This window comes from Lissotriton helveticus, chromosome 7, assembly GCF_964261635.1.
Source record: "Lissotriton helveticus chromosome 7, aLisHel1.1, whole genome shotgun sequence".
NCBI lineage: Eukaryota > Metazoa > Chordata > Amphibia > Caudata > Salamandridae > Lissotriton > Lissotriton helveticus.
The window spans coordinates 1897644976-1897661774 of NC_136068.1; positions in this window are offsets into that span (position 1 = coordinate 1897644976).

Sequence of the window (16799 nt, forward strand, 5' to 3'; positions counted from 1 at the left end):
CAATAGTTTGCAGAATCATTCAGGGATACATTTTCTATGGAGGGAGGCGATGACGGCTTGCATCCAGGAGTCCGGAACATCCTTCTGATCCCAAATGTCATTATAATCCTTTGTGAGAACAGGTACCCTTATTGAAAGGTTGTTACTTTAGATGTCTATTGGTGCTCTGTCCAGGGCAGGTGCAGGACAGCTGCTTGTGGCTAAGAATGATCTGATGAATTTCACATTCCAAAAACTCCACCAGGATTCTATTACCCCTTTTAGTGGTGGCTACCGTAGTCACCATCATGGTGTGCTGTACTTCTTGACAATTCTCTAAATACATCATATAAGGGTGTTTCACCTTAACATGCGAATAAATACCTTTTTCCACATTTTTTCGCATCCCATCGTGACCAATTCCCAAAATATATTTCTATATCTATCTTTTACTACTCTTTAGAGGGTCCTCCCTGCTTTTATGTGCAGGTACTCATTCTTGATCATAAGTAGATGTTTCTATTATTTTTTAATAGCGTTTGGTTATTCTTTCCCCTCAGGCACTGTACACCTGCTTCTTGCTGCTTGGCCAAACGTACACTTTTTGACATTTTATATCAAACAATAAAACATCTATTCATTTTATGACCATCCATTAGTCCAAAAGAAGCCATGATAATATGTTTACCAGAACTACATGTTAGTTTTAAAAGAGATTCCAGCTTCACAGTGGTATCTGTTTGATGCTATCCTTTAAACATTGTAGATGCTTGTAGTCTTGGACCCATTGGATACATGCTGCTTGGATGTTTTGCTCATAAGTGGAAGTCTATTCCAATTGATGTTTGTCCTATTTGAACTTAGTGTCAGATTCGTAGACTCCATGAGCCATAGTCCCTTGCGACCAGGAATATATCTATGAGAGAGCCAACGTTCTACAGTTAATGGATCATGGTCGCTTTCTATTCTAACAATTGTCATATTAGAGTCCTACTGCTATGACTCCAGACTAATGAAAATATAATTAATTACATTCTGGTTTAGACTAATCAAAGTTTTGGGGATTGCTAGATAAGCCGACATTAAAAATGAGAAACAAGCTGCAAACCGGAACAATCTTAACTATGCCAGCGTCGACAAACAATTTGAATTCATTTCCCAAGTATGTCTCATAATGCAATTCATGCTTAAAGGGTCCATGCATAAGTAAACCCTGACATGTGGAGTGTGCACTTTAGTTTTAACTTTTAAAAAGGCCAAATGTGGTCACAGGAGTAGGTGGGTTGTATATATTCTCTCTATGAATGGCAGGAAAGATGTTAATACATAAAATGTTTAGGATCTTCACACCAATCAAAAAGATGATAATCCTCAACAAACATGGTTTAAACTCTCTCTTCAACAGGTTCTATAAAATGAATTGGCCCAATGATTTGAAATCTGAGGTAGGATTGCTCCAAAAAACTCTCCTCCTAAAGCATAAACAAGGTATATTCCAGTGATTTCCTATAGCAATTTTTATTTATGGAGCATTTCTACTCCAATATAACAATGGTGTGATGCAGCATTCAAATGTATGTAAGAAAACTGAGAACTAGATTTGCTAACATATGACACAGTGCAACAAACAGAGAGAGAGGGAGTGCACCAAAACTACTTACATATGATGCCTTCCTGCTCTTTCTCTGCTTTGGCTCACTCGCGGATGCCAAGAACCAATGCAGGCATCCTAGCACCATGCTGGAAGTGTGCCTGCATGATGGACAGGATTCCTTGCATTTTCCTCTTTCCATATGTGCTACAGAATGTAGAAAAATGAAATAATGAGTAGAAATATATATTTTTCCTTGTTACACCTCACCTGGTCACGCGTATCATTTTGATGTATTCCAGATTTACGATGCCACACAAAGCAAGGTGGGTCTGCGTGGCATATTAAATCTATCTTGCATGACACAAGGGCTTTTAGACCTGGCACCATTGGCGTGAGTCTCCCCTGCATTTACTTCTTTTACCTCCTGTGGTTTTGGTGTGTATTGGACTCCGTTGTGCTGGTCTAGATGCTTTGTGCACTTTGCCACTACTGTTCAGGGCCAAAGTGCAAGTTCTCCCTTTGTAAAGTATAGTTATGGATTAATGATTCCATGATTGTCTTGTATGATTTTCTGATCAGACCCTATTGTATGTGCCCAGGGCCTGTAAATCAAATGCTGCCAGTGGGCCGCTGCACTGATTGTGCCACCCACAGAAGCAGCCTGTAAAATGTAACTGTGGCCTGCCATTTCAGAGCCTGTGTGCAGTCTAGTGCCATGTTGACTTGGCAAGTGCACCCACTTACCAGGCCCTAACCTTCTCTTTTTTACATGTCAGTCATCTCTAAGGTAGGCCCAAGGTACCCTGTGGGTATGTGAAAGGTAGGACATGCCCTCGTGTGTATGGCATGTCCCGATAGTGAATTACTCTGCCAATGTCCTTTTTCATTATTGCAAGGCTACCAGCTCCTATAGGACAGCATTGAGACTTTGTTTATAACATTTTATAAACATAACTACCCCTGAGAACAAGGTAGGAAAATAATGTTTAGTATGCCTAAACTCAGAATGTTAAAATGCATCTTTTAGTGAGTGTGACTTTTACATTCTGTGTTTGAAAATACCACTTTTAGAAAGTAGGTATTTTCTTGCTTAACCATCTAATGTGCCTCTGCTAGGTTTGTATATTGCATGTTTGGATGACAGGGGTTCAAGAGGGGCAGTGGCTCCGGAGAGCTTGATGAATAAAACTGGGTTGCATTTAGAGTAGGGGGGCAGACACTTCCTTTCACCTGAACGGGCCTGGTCTGCCTTCAACAATGCTGTCTCCACCTCTTGTCAGGAAGCTGTACCAGTGGTTTTGGCTGGGTACAGACACTCTCTGCCTTCCGAGAACAATGGATGATTGTGTATGAAAAGAGGGGCCCAGACCCAAGACTTTTAGATCACTTCTGGGAATCAGGAGGAATTTTTGCCAAGGAGAAGAGCTGGAGAAAATGAGGAGTAATACTGCCCCAGTGCTGTTTGCTCTCTGGGATTTGCTTGCAGTGGCTACTTGCTGCCAAGGAAAGGATAAAAGGACTTTGCTTGCAAGCCCTTGATAAATCTGGCCCATAGTTTACATTAGTCACTTGTTGATGGTATTCTTGCAGAAAGTGGCTCTGTCATGAGTTGAAAAGTTATCTGCAGGCTGAGCTGAGCAGAGAGCTCTTAGTTATTTTCCTGTTTTTCCTGTCTAGCATGATTGTTCTCAGAGAGATTTGCATGTGCCATGACACTGAGGGGCAAATGTACAAGCCCCTATCCCCACCACATCATCACTTTTACCAATCTTGTGGTGGCAATAAGGGCTGCACTTATTTACAAGGCAGCATTAAGCCACCAACAGACACATGCATCAAGCTAGGATCTTGTGAGTCCTTAATTGCGATTATTAAGGAATCGCAATCAAGGACTTGCAAAAGCCTATGCATATAGGAATAACTATAAAAATAGCGATTCTTACACATTCCTTATTTACGAGTCGCAAATTGCGCCACTCAAATAAGGATTGGACTCCCTTTCATTCCTAAGGTGGCAACAGGGTGTCAAAAGGACACCCTGTTGCACCCCTGAAATTGATCTGTGCACAAATGTTGCGCACACACATTTCCCAAGGACATGTGTGTGTGTAACCTACAACTTTGAAAAATTCACTTTAGTGCATTTTTCAAAGTTTTTGCAAATTACCATGAAGTTAATTTGCGACCCCTTGTAGCGAAATCGCTACTTCAAAGTGATTCTTGCATTGCATTTAAGGATTTGCAAAATGCGATTCTTTAAATGCAATCGCAATTTGAGAACTCACAAGTAATTGTGAATTCTCAAACTGTGAGGGCATTGACCCTTGATGCATCGCTAAAGCTAATTTTGCAATCGCAAGCGTCCGATTTTAACGAATCACACTATTTGCGCTTGAAAAAAGCTTTGATGCATGGTATTTCACGCCATGGTAAGCATGAAAGGGGTTGGCAGTGGGTGTTGCAGGGGGCGTCCCACCGCAACACCCATCGGTTTTTACGTTGCCCCCTATGTACAAGGGTGGCGTGCAAAGGAGGCAGCGCCAAAATTACAACCAGGAAAAACCTGGTCTTAGGTTGGTGATTCAAGGAAAATGCATTTTTCTCCTCATTGTTGCTTTTTCCATGTGTGCTGCCTTGTGCAGAAAACATGGAAAAAGCAAAATGCCATGGATTGTTTATTAAGTCCGGGTGGAGCTGGCATAGTTGTTCTCTGCGGAGCTCCACTGTGTTGGGCAAAACTCACCTCCCTCCACCCCCGCAATAAATATCTTTAAAAGAAATACAAATTAAAGTACAAAAACACTTACCTTTATCACTTTGTCTCTGGGCTGCCCTCCTCCTCCTTGCCGTGGTCTTTTCTGGAAACCAAAACCCCTACGTCAGACATGCGTCGCGGTAGAATTGCAAGCACATGCAAAGTCCTACCATGACGTACGTCTGACGTAGGGGATTTTGCAGGAGAGACCACAGTGTGGAGGAGAATGGCAGCTGGTAGACGCCACGATAAAGGTAAGTGTGTTTTTTTACCTTCATTTTTATTTTTTTAATATTTATTGAGGGGGTGGAGGCGGGGATGGCCCGGGGCTAAACTTTTATCCGCTGTGGAGTCGGAGTTTTGCATAAACTTTGCATTCTCAGGGGAACGCGGAATATGCAAAAATCCACAGCAGTGCAGAGTTGTCTACCCATGGTTATTGTTTATGTGTAAGAAGGTGCCCCTTCCTACACATGAACAATCCTTTAAAAAAAATGCCATTTTGTGACTTTAATGTGTGCTGCATGAAGCAGCACATATGACAGTGACAGAGTGACATTTTAGGATTTTTTATGTGCAGGAAGGGACACCTACATTAAACCGTATATTTTCATCTGTCAAAATGTGTGGTGTTGAAAATGTGTTCAACTACGTACAGGGGCACAGAGGGCAGGACTGGCCTTAGTGGGCATTAGGTATTTCTATTGTGGGCTGGATGGGTGGGGGCCTGTTTTGTGGCCATAGGGGCTGCTTTTGTTACAGGGGGCTGGTTTTGTAGCAGTGCTGCAATATCAGCCCCATGTAAGAAAAGCAGGAGCAGTGCTTCTTGCATTCACACACGCTCCAAGGGCCGGTTCAACAGCAACCTGCCAGGGCTGGTTGATGTTCCCAGTCTGGCCCTGGTGGCAAACATCTGGTGGTAATGCCCAAAAAGTGTAAAGTGTCTGCAATCACATCCTGGAGCTCATTAACATAATGCTCATAGACAGTTATTAAAAACATCCCAGCTGTCTTGTTAGGGAAGATGACAATGAGAAAATATATTTTCTCCCAATCTCACACCTGCTAATCTGCTCTGCCTCCAACTCACACCCTCCTAGTTATTTCAGTCAACACAATTGCAGCATAAGATAGAATTGTATGTAGGTATGAAGGGGTAGTTGTAGAGTGCTGTCCTTTCTGGGAAGAAACAAAATGCTGAACATAAGAGGGAGAGCCGAAGGAACATTATTTGACATGTTTACAGTTTGACAGGCAGCATCTGGGTACCTGGGGGCATAATTCCAAGGGTGGCGGTAGGCAATTATCGCCGGTTTAGCGGCCGTTTTTGGGCGCTAAGCGGCGATAATTCTATCGCTCTATTAGCAAGCTGTCGCTAACTGATGTTAGCGACAGCTTTTAGGCTATAGCGAGCAGTTTGGGGCCCGCTTTGCATGTCAGCAATATTCATCGCTAATGACATGCAAAGTGGGCGTACCCAACCTGTTAGCGACTGAAATCAGTCGCTAACGTCGCTAACGCCTATTAGCAAGGCAGGCGTAGCGATGGAAATATTCCCGCTATCGCCAAAAACTTACGCCTGCTCAGACCAGTTCTTAGCCATGTTATCCAATGGGAGGTGGATAACATAGCTCAGAGCATTTTGTTGCTAATGCTAATGCGTGAATATCACTCTATTCTCAGCGTTATTCGCGCATTTCGCAGCTATCGCTGGATATTTTAGCACAATGGAGAAAAACTTTGCTAATAGCATGTTTTCTCCGCTAACCTATCAAGCGATAGGCAGCGATAAAAAAATTGTTGCTAAGCATTTTTAGCTATAATTATCGCTACTTGTTGGTAATATGCCCCCTGGTGAGGTGGATGATAATGTTTTGGGAATAGATGTTTCTCGAGTTTCTTTCTAAATTAGGAGGAGGGTCAAAACTGTTCTTTTTTTGTTTAAAATGCTTTATTGAGAAATTAAAACAACGTAAAAAAACATTACAGTGTAGTGTAGTTCCTATTATCCCAATAGGCTCTGCGCATTGGAATAATACCTTCAATAGTATAGGCCTAGACCAGACGTTAACTAGGTCTTCTACTGTCGATATTAGACTTAAAGTTTTGGGTTTGCCAGCTAGCTCAGAGTTCACTAGAAACTTTCTCGAATAGGCAAGGAGGAGTTGAACCTCCCTGGATAGACAAGAAGGGATTTAGTTTCTGACAACCATAGAACATGACAACTTTGCTCTCCCCTAATCAAGAGTGTATCTCTAGAGTCGTGTGAAAACAAAAGACGACTTATTTGACTCGGTCAGTACGTGCATTCTTAGTCTCACCAGATTGTAGAGAAAAGGAAGAGACGGGCGTGTTCAATAAAAGATGGGATTTATTGATCAGTCTCTTTTCTCATACAAGAGAAATGGATCGATATTATTGCAATACTTATGGTTAAGTAAAGTGCATACATTAAAAGCAGAAGTATAAAATAATACTGTAAAAACATTGATATGGTTTCTAAGCCATATGATGGTTTAAAATGAATAAAATAGATACATACACATATACATTTGACTAATCGTACTCAACTGGTGTTTCTAACTACGCCTACCCCAGTGTACCTGACATAAGCCTAATACGTGGGCGGGGATAGAAAGTAGCAGTTTAAGTTAAGTTTGTTTTTCCAAGTGACTGACTATAGAATTCTCTGCGAGGGGTTATTCAGTTCTGTACCTGGAATCTAGGATGAATGAGGGATGGTATCTCTCGTCTCTGGTCTCGATATTCCAGGCTGCCTGCGAGGGCTACCCGGAAGCGCCGGAGCTGGATTTCTCGGCAGGAGAAAAGGCAGCGTCTCGTTCTCAGCGCGTCAGGAAGGCGGGGCTGCGCCAGCGGGGTCTGCTCTGCTCTGGGCTTCGGCAAGTCTGGCTGCTCCGATCTCGTCACCACCGCGTGTGTTTGCATAGGGCAATATCGGTAATATTTATACCTTTAAGGTGCCGAGATTGACGTAAGGATGGACATAGATACGTCAATAAGGATGTCATACGACCTGGTCGTTAGCACATTCTTTTGCTGAAGTTCTCGGTGAAATCAAAACAATGGCCGCAGGGTTTTTCCCAGGTTGTCATAGGTTTGATTTGTTTTGAGAACTCCGTATGCCTTATCAGGGGCTGGAGGAATATCGCTTGTCTAATTAGATTGCAAGCGTTATGACCTAATCAGATAACACGTTCCTGTGCCGTAGTGTGGCTTAATCAGATAACGGTTCCTGCATCATGGGGGTTTTCTGCCTCACGGGATGGCTGCTAGTTAACTTGTTAACCAGAATAGGGTCAGGAATAGGGGGATCGATACAGAACCTATAGGAATACATCACACCCACTCCACGCTAACTATGGACATATTTACGAATCTATGCATAGTAAAACATACTGTAGAGTATCGTGTATACCTTACCACCCCAAAATACATAAATGCATTTTGAAATTATCAAATATACGGAAAACAAATTCACATGTAATATATGCACTCAAGCTGTAGAATAATGCTAAAGTAATCATGCATATCTATACATTATCACTAATTTGTATATGAGAATTTACACATGAAATGGCTCTTAATACAGAAAAAAGGTTCGAGACCATTCCATCACAGAATAAAATATTTATGAACATACCAGCGGGCAGCTAATGTCTATAAACTATCTAAAATTAGAAATATTAGTTCTCTAAGAATAGTTCTTACTTTAAGCAGAAGATAGTGTCCCGAAAAATATGCAAAAATATTTTGGGGCTGCTGAAAAAATTGCTGTCCGTGAACTGGAGGGAAAATTGTTCATGGTATTTTGCTTTTCTAGTTGAAGGCCAAATTCAGGGAACGCCGTGTACGAGCTTGCTCAAAAGTCTCTATTTCTGCTCTGGTGAGAACATCATATCATTTAGACTGTCGAAAAAGTTGTCAACAGCTTCCTGGGAGAGTTCCACTAACTCGGAAAAAGGTGTAACCATGCATTCGTGCGCATGATTGTCTCCATTGACATTCTGATTAGTATTGCTGACAGAAGGTCGTACCTGATCAATGCTGCTTTCATCTTGAACTTCACTACCCCTTAATCGTAGTGGTGAAGCTTCCACGAATGCCGTCATCAGGATTGGTAGCCGTTGAGGGCAGCACAAAGCATGAGCCTTTATTGGACTCAACAATGTTTCTGCATCCATTGGCGCATCCGATTGTAGCGTCAGACAGGTGTCTAACACGCATTCTTCTCCGCATAGCAAGCACCTTAATTCAGATAAAACACATCGATGCCACATTGGTCGAAATGAAAGAAACCAGGTCATGTTCAGGTCTCTAAGCCGGGATAGTCCCAGGATTTTTGATATCCGGTCCCGGTATCCAATGGCTAGGATTGTTTCTTCCCTTGTCGCAGGTGTTTTGTCTGTGACCCGGTTTGCCATAACGAAATATAAGGACTAAGAATAGGATTCCTGCAATTAGTCCCAAAATGAGGGGAAGTCCGCCAAAAATCGAATGGACGAAATCTGGAAAAATACCCAGTATGGCTTTGAATGGTGTTAATGCCATCGAAAATACTGTCTTAAATACTTTTGAGACTCCACTGGTATCAGAAATATTTAAGATTTCATTCAGGATTTCTGCGAAATGTATGGGGGAATTAGTTGATAATAAGGAGTGAATCTCTGCAGTCGTCCTTGCGACTAGGAGATCATACGTTTCTTTTGATGACGTGAGCCTTGTCGGCGTCTGAAGAAGCACTGTTTTCATTCTGCTTAAAGTATCTATTCGAATAGAAGTAATTTTCAAGTTGGGCCATGCCCTTGCCTCCCTGTCTGGAAGGGAGCTGGGGAACAATAAGCGTCCACAGCACTTGACCTTCGCAGTCGTAGTTACGAGATAAGGAGTCCCGGGCATAAGACTACAACATCTGCGGTCCACAATTAGAACGTAACTCCCATTATAGAGTCTTTGAAAGAATGGTTCTATCTCTGTTGCAGGTGTGCCTAGCTGGTGACATGAAAGGTTGTTTGAGTTCCCTTCACAGGCTCCATGCAAACTAATTCCATTACACAGAAGTGTACCGCTTAGTGACATCGCACAATTATTGCCACTAAGAAACACTTTCTGTCCTTTATTACTGACACATGCATGTGAATAGGGCAAGTTCCATGTTGTTTTAATGTACCCTTTTCCCAATTTTTCGTACATGCCAGCCTGTATATATTTTTGGCAGTATTGAAACCTGATGGTAGATATTGGAATATTAATTATCCCATGTATTATCCATTCACTGACAGGTCGTTCTGACATTGTCACTGGTAATCTCTCGAGTTTCTCAATGCTCAGGATTGTATAATCAGCACCCTTTTGTGCCATACTGATTTGTTTATCAGTAAGGTTAAAGATATTGAAAAGTGACGTTGTGTTGATTAAACGCCAAGGCACATAGCCTGAACGCAGATTTTGTAACGTCCAGCCAAGCTGTACAATAGAACGCAATTGGGACTGACCGTGTTGTAACAACAGTAAGTCTTGCGATATTATGTCGATTGCTGAAGACACAATGCTGTCCAGAGAAAAAATTCTGGAGGACAGAGTCATTAACCCAATGTCCACTACAGAAAGTGATTTTTCCAAATTAATACGGTCAATTTCCCGTATACTTTCTGCTGTCTCAATTTGAGTCACCTTCCAGGCCTCGTTGTATGCTGCATATACAGAGGCTGCTATGAAACGTTTCTGACGCTGTTTGCGCGGTCCCATAATGAAATCACGCAAGTCAGCACCATCAGTAAGTAAAGTTAGGTGTTGCTTAATTTCTGCCAGTGTGGAAGTTTGTAGCCACTGAAGGCATAATTTGCCCACACTGTAGGTGGTTATTATTCCTGGGTGTTGTCTTTGGGAATATCTAGGGTCTGGCCTGGTCATTTTGAACCCCTGTGTTTTGTTCAGGAATCTATCTTGACAGTTATTAGTATCTGCGGGCCAGATCAACAACTTTTTCCAATCAGGATGTGTTCTGTTTTGGTTTAATACATAGTTTACGTCTATCTCTTCATCTGTAGAGCTATTGCTGTTCATTGTTGGTTTTGGAATAGACGGTTTATTTAAGTCTTTGATTTTGGCTAAGCCAAGACAGGTAGTTTGTTGAACAGTGTCATTTAAAAATATAATTTGTTCTGGGATCATGCAGGCTCTAAACAAAGATTCTATACCCTGTACTTGCCATTCTTTTGTACCCCAAACACTCTTTACTTCAACATTTTTGTCCCAATAATCAAAACCAAAAGTATTCATTTGTTCAAAGAATGAGTCTGAATATATCAATTTCGTGTTTGTTATCATGGTCTTTGTCCCTGTCTTATTTGACAATTTGAAATAAAATGTTTCAGCATTACTTGTGTTAAAACCTGAAAAGTATGAATATTTGTCATAAAAGGTTCTCGAGCTTCCTTTTGGAGGGGTTGCACAATGTTCCCATTGATTATAATTTAAAACATTTCTAGGTTGTGCAGATCTATGTAGAAAATGGTTACCATAGTGGTTATAACAGTACATACTTTCATAATTTGTCGAACCCTGCAAATAATCATGTTTGGTAAATTTAGCAGACATCACTAAGTCAGACATCATATTATTTATACTTTCAAAGTCCCAATCATCAGCAAATGAGCTTGGTTTTGCAAAGTCACTCAATGAGATCTTAATTTGGTGTGGATATTTCAGGATTTCAACCGGACCATAGATTTCGTAGTCAGTGTTGTCCCATGCTACCCCACCCGGTATAGGATTGGCTGTGAAGTTGACTGAAGAAAGTTCTCTTTTCTCGACGTGTGAAGATGTGTGTGGTTTGAGGATCAAGTTCATTTTCTGACTTGCTGTGTCCATTTTAGCATATTTTCCCTCAATGAAGCGTCCCAAAGTTAGGATCATGATGAGCCAAAGTATGAGGATAAATGCACCAAAACCCACCCAAAATTCAATCCATGGAGAAATCAGATATGTTTCTTTCAGTTGTTTCAAAAGTACTTTAACTTTATCTTTAAAGGTTTTTGTTGATGGCTGTGTTTTTGATTCAGTGAAGCCTTCAGAGGAATCATCGAAGTTTATGAAGTAGCCGGATGCAGTTCTGTCAATAGTTCCAATTGCTTCAGGATTACTGTTTCTTGCATAGTCGTTTGTTACTTCATTATAGATTGGTGTGTCTCTGCTAAATGTTTTTATTTGGGTTTTCAGAGGTCTAAGTTCCATTGCATTGTTGCATAGTCCTTGTTGTAGTTCTGTAGGCGTTTCGAATGTGATTAGCCTCTTAGATTGAACCTCTGTGTTTGTAGCAAATCTTGGTGTTCTACTACTTATCGGGAGTCCACTTGGCCTACTATTTGTTATCGGCCACATGATTGTGGTTTTACCAGGTCGATGGATACAACTCGGTTCTCCTTTTTACCAGCAAGTGGCGGTAGTACAACTGATCGTGTCCCGTTGATAGACAAGACAGGAACTGCTTTTCTGTAAGAAGGCCCAAATTCCTTCTTTACCGCGATCTTTTCTCTGACTAGATCCCCGACTTTTGGAATCCAGACAGGTCTTGCTGGGACAGGTGGTGGTTCTTCAGTGGTTGTTGGCTGCTGTTTCAACTTTATGTTGCTCAGGTCTTTTCTTGTTTTGTTTAAGTCCTGTAAAATAGCCAAACGGTCTTTGATATCAAAAGCTTTTTTCCTTCACCACTGAAGTCTGACTGTCGAGGTCTAAGACTAACATCCTAGTTCCAAATAATAATTCGTACGGACTGAATCCCTTCAGAGAATTTCTTGGCAAGTTATTTGGACACTTATTAGATGTTTGACCCACCCAGCTCCCGAACCTAATATCCTTTCTGTTATAGACAACTTTATGCCTTGGTTTTTTCTTTACACCATCCCGTATCCCTCAGGAAGGAAGTGAGAAGATTCCCGCTGTGCTATGCTCATTTGGCCATGTTTCCCCTCAGGCTGGAGGGCTAGAGTGAAAACAATGGTCAAACGTAGCATGCTCTTAGCGTATATGCCATTTAGACTCGCAAATCTTTGTATAACAGTCCAGACGTCAGCCGAGTGCTGGTGATCTACATTATAAGTGGAAACTAGCCTGTATATGTTAATCGGACGCTTTGCTTTTTACTGTTGATCTTTTCTGGAGTGAAACAACACGGTATTACACCGTTTCTCTCACCACTGCGATTTCTGTTACAGTTTGGGCAGTTCTTTACAAACATGGTATGATGCAGGCTCATGCCTGGCCACCAGTACCTTGATTGTAATTCTTCCAGAGAATCTTTTAGTTTGAGGTGTCTGAGACCCTCACCCATATGTGCGTCTGCAATTAACAAGTTTCTCCTGTCCATGTTTGGAATCACTCTATCCCCCACTCCAGGGGTTTGAGCAAAAGGGACGGAGTTTGCATCGATTATGTATGTATAATTGAGTGGATAGTTGATCGGTAGCGCTGAGCAGTCGCCTTTTGATGACGTTTTCACCGCCAGCACTGTTTCACCGTCAATATACTTCACTGTACGCTTTTTTCGAGCTACGGAAGCCGATTTAGTTGCTACCGCTGTGGCTGTTTCAGCCAATGAATTCCCTGCAACGTGAACGCCATCACGCTGATGACTCAGTGAGTGTGTCACGTGAGTCTTTGGTAGTTCTTTTTGTAAAAGAGCTATTTGTTCCCAAAGCCGTTTTTGCTTTATAGTTGCACCTGTGTCATCTATGTAACCGTTTTGAATCCATGTCTGCAAATCGTTGTTATATGATTTGACGCAGTAATATGAATCGGACACTATAAGTGTCGGGAATTCGCGATCCGCATCATCTAGCGCCATTTTCAATGCTATTATTTCAGTTTGTTGTTCTGAATTAGTTTCTACTGAGTGTGTTTTTGTTAATAGAGGTCTTAGTTTACCTCCGCGCCACACTTCTTTTGTAATCCCACATGTCGGGTTGTATGCTTGTTCTCCCCAAACGGAGGGTTGAGCATGTCCGTCTGTATAGATTACACAAGCGTATTGTCGTAAGGGCAGAATGTCGATTGGCAGAGGGAATGTTCTTTCACATTCTAGATTTTTTAGTTCCTCTAGTTCTGGATCAAAGTAGTAGTATACTTTGTCCGTTGTAATTGAATTCACCCATTGTATCCATTCCGGATTCAATGTTGTTGTTGGTAAATTACACGGTGTTGTTAATGCCTCAAAGGCTGATTCTGCTGTTCTGACTGTGATACGTCTACCGTCAGCTTGATCTTTTTCTCTAGCTATTGCGGTTTGAACTGCATGAACAATTTTTTATTTAATGCTGAACTTCTTTTCAGCTTCTGTGTACAAGTGTGATTTGAATGCAATTGGTACCTTTTCTCCCTCATTAGAGGTCAGGTATGTGAATCCGCATCTTCCTGGGATGACTCGAATCACAAGATTGCGTGTGTTATCACGTGTTTCTAATTTTGTTTTAATTAACATGTCTGTTTGTAAGGATCTCAAAATTTCTGTGTGTTTTTGAGTCCAATTGCTTCTTTTAAAATCTGGTTTTATTAGATCATAAAGGGGTTTGACCCTTTCTGCGTAATTTGCAATGTATGTTCTTCCGAAATTTAGGAAGCCTAGAATTGACTGTAGGTTTTTTAGTGTTTTAGGTGCTTGGAGTACGGCACATTTCTCTAGGAAATTGTCAGCCAGGCTTTTGCCTTCACTTGATAATTCATATCCTAAGAACAGGACTGTTAGATGGGCAATTCTAGATTTCTTAAAGTTGAATTTGTAACCCTCTGCTGCGAACCCAAGTATTATGGTGTTCACTCTCTTCAAGTGAGTATCCAAGTCATCATCTGTTAGGTATATGTCGTCGACATAAGATAATGCTTCGTCATCATATGTTTGTAGTAATTCTGTTACTCTCGCTGAGAATACTCCTGGGCTGTTCTTGTACCCCTGGGCTAACCGACAGAATTGTTTTTGAGTGCCATTTATTGAGAACGCAGACAAATATCTGCTCTCTGGTGCTATGTTTTGACAAAAGAATCCATTAGAGATGTCTAATGTTGTTTTGTATTTTTTGCACACTATGTTATTCATTAGTGCAGCACTATGCGAGTTTTGCACTGCAAAAGTTTTGCAACATGAGTTAAGGTGTCGGTAATCCAAAACTAGACGATATGAATTGTCTGGTTTGGAGACCGGAAACAAAGGGTTGTTCATTTGTGAGGTGCAAGTTTCAATCACCCCCTGGTATTCTAATTGATCTAGGATTTCTTTTACCTGTTTTTTAGCTTCTTGCTTAATTGGGTACTGTCTTTGTGCAGTAGGTTGTGATTTTAACTGGATCTTGTGAGGAGGAGAGTCCTCATCCCATCCTGCATGATTTTTATATAAAGCAGGAGCTAGAGCTACTGCCCACTTTCTAGCAAGTGTGTATTTTTTATGAATTGGGATATGATTTGAGAAGGCATGCATAATTATTTCTTCGCCATGAGGGCACTCCCTGACAAACTCTGGTGGCCAGTCTTTTTCAGCTAGAAGGATGTCATAGCCCTTGGAGAGATTATCCCAAAATAGTCCCCTTATTTTTCTAGTCTTATCCCCTTCTATACGTAAAGTTATTTCATATATTTTGTGAGGTTTGCTAACTCTGGTGTCTGCAGTTTCCACTTGAAGATATTCATTCGTGTCCACTGTCTCCAGATGATTCATAAGGACTTTGCGAGCTATGCTCACTTCTGCTGCGCTGTCTAGCATTGTCTGAGCCCATTCTCCGTTTTTCAGCTGTGTCCTCAGTATTCTCGGCATTGTTAACTACATTGATACTGGCTACCATCTTTTTTGGAAATTGCAGTTTCTTTTTTAGATGAGCAGGTTCCTTGTCTTTGGACTTGGCGTGCTCTTCTCTTTGTTCTGATCGTCCACTTCTTTCCGATTTCTGCGAGGAAGTCTGAAAAGATTGAGAGGGACGTGTATCAATGTCTTGATATCTATCAGGCTTCTTTATATTATCCCTATTTCTAAGGTTATATCTTTTCCCAGAGGGGTCACTTTGGGGTGACCTGTGTCTTTGGTTCGGAGATTTTTCTCTTTGCCGAGGAGACCTTCCTCTGGACTGGAATTTCTTATCTTTAGGATTGGATTGTTTGTTTCCATCCCAGTCCTTTTTTTGTGATGTTGAATTATTATTAAAAAATATTTTTTCAGGACTTTCAATCAGTTGTGGTTTTACTGGTATTCCACCTAAACTATCCCTACCTAGTTCCTCATAGGATTTTTCTATAATTCTGGCAATTTCAGCTGGTTGGTCTGCTATATCTGTCTCCTTTAACCTCTGGCGGATCGCCACGTTTGCTGCTTCTCCCTTTATGTTGGCTAATAGTATTGCCGAGACCTGCTTGAAGTCTTTTAGTAATTTCATACCAAGAGTTAAAGCGGGTTCTGGACCGTATTCGTCTTGAATTTGTTTTAGCACATCTGGTATTACCGAAATGGATGGAGCACCGTGCGTTTTTGTGTAGATGGAAGCAAAGACTGTACCCCAAGTGTCACAGTCCTCCACGTGTGGTGCAATTCCCATTGGAAGACAGATAGTCAGAATCCTGTGTTTTTCTAACGGGGTGGTGTCTGGAAATACCGCCTCTATTTGGGTGATTTTTTGTGCTATCCAGAATGGTATTTGTTCCCGTTTAGCTGGTACTTTACCTAGGCAGGATTGTATGTTCTGTGGTGTAATTTTATTTGTGTTCCCCTGGTGAGGGGTCAGCTGTGGAAGTTTAATTGCTGGTTGAATTGTTGAAGTCCGCATTACATATTGGACTAATTGTCTATGTACTTTTATTAATTGTTTTCGCTGTGTTAAAAGCTCTGGTGCAGGCATTCTTTCGATGTCTGGATGTGGTGTGTATCCGGCTAGGACCGGCCACGTTGCTCCTGGTCTACCTAAGGGACCGAGCCTGGTGATGTGATTATTATGTTTTAGGGCGCCATTAAATAAGAGCAGGTGCTCTTGAAATTTAAGTGGTACTTCCACCTCCTCGAAAGGAGTGTACTCATTAGGAGGTTCCTCTGTTTTGTAATAGTGGAAGTACTTTGTTACAGCATTTGCTGCTGAAAAATGTATCCATGAATAGTATACCTCTGTCTGACGATATTCGTGTGCCTCAATTACGAATATGACTGTGCCACCTCTAGGTGTCAGTCCATTTTCTATAAGTTTTAAGGTTATAGATTTTCTTTTGATGACCGGGATGAGTATTATATCCGGGTCTGTTTCTTGCATAGTATTATCAGCTGCTACTATTTCAGCTGCTAATCTAACTGTCTCTCTTTCTTCATCACTGTCTACCATTTTACCGACAGGAAGGTTATTACTTTTGTTTGCAGATCAGGTTTTTTATGGAAACAAAGATTAGATGCACAATATTTTGGAACAGTGTATCCTTCAACGTTGACTAAAC